The sequence below is a fragment of the Otolemur garnettii genome, unplaced genomic scaffold, assembly GCF_000181295.1.
Source record: "Otolemur garnettii isolate 467f Iridium unplaced genomic scaffold, OtoGar3 scaffold00213, whole genome shotgun sequence".
In the NCBI taxonomy this organism is placed as follows: Eukaryota; Metazoa; Chordata; class Mammalia; order Primates; family Galagidae; genus Otolemur; species Otolemur garnettii.
The window spans coordinates 18,557-19,789 of record NW_003852608.1 but is presented as its reverse complement, the minus strand read 5'-3'; positions in this window follow the sequence as shown (position 1 = coordinate 19,789).

The following is a 1,233-nucleotide window of genomic DNA, read 5'->3' as shown; positions in this document are numbered from 1 at the left end:
CAACTCCTGGGCTCAAGCGAGTCTCCTGCCTCAGCCTCCCAAGTAGCTGGGACCACAGGCGCCCGCCACAGCGGCTGGCCATTTTTTGGTTGCAGCCATCATTGTTGTTTGGCGGGCCAGGCTGGGGATTCGAACCCGCCACCTTAGGTGTATGTGGCCGGTGCCTTAGCCGCTTGAGCCACAGGCACTGAGCCAATTTTAGACTTTCTTAATGTAGTCATTTATTGCTATACATTTATCTCTACACAGTGCTCTGACTGTATCTCATCGAGTTTTATTTTGATTTCTACTCATCTCAGAGTGTTTTCTGAATTCCTTTTGATTTCTTCTGTGACTTGTGATTTTGGAGTATGTTGTTTAATTTCCACATATGGCAGGTGTGGTGGTACATACCCTAGTCCAAGCTACTCAGGGGGCAAAGGCAGGATGGTTTGAATGCAGGAGTTCGACGCTGCAGTGTGCTCCCATCACTGCTGTGAGTAGCCATTGTCCTCCTGCCTGCAGGACACAGCAAGACCCCATCTCTCAAACAATCCACATATTAGCGAGCTTACTAATTTTTTGTTACTGATTTCCAATTTTATTTCATTGTAATCAGAGAACAAATTTCGTATTATTTCCATCTTTTTTAATGTGTTGTGGTTTTATCCTGGAGAATGTTCCATATGTGCTTCAGAAGCAGGCATTTTGTCACTGAATGGAACATTATAGAGATGTCTATCAAATCTAGATGGCTTATAGTGTTGTTCAAGTCTTCTATTTTGTTTTCATGTTATGTCTAGCTGTTCTTTTTATTATTGAAAAGGGGGTATTGAAGTCTCCATTGTTGAAGTATCTATTTCTGTCAGGTTTTGCTTTATGTATTTTGATGTTCTTTTTTTAGGTGCGTAAGGGCGTAAGTTTAAGATCGTTATCCTTCCTGATGAATTGAGTTTTATCATTATACAATGTTCCTTTATTTGTTTGCATTGTGTCTCTTTTTCCACTCTTTTACTTTTAATCTACTTGTGTTTTTGAGTTTAAAGTGTATCTTCTTAAGACCAGGCATGGTAGCTCACACCTGTAATCCTAGCACTTTGGGACGCTGAGGTGGGAGGACCACTTGAGGCCAAGAGTTCAGGCCTTATAAAATGAGTTTGGGATTGACTTGGTGCCCTTAGAACAGTGGTTATGGCATTGGCCACATAGACCGAGCCTGGCGGGTTTGAAGCTGGCCCGGGCCAGCTAAACAAC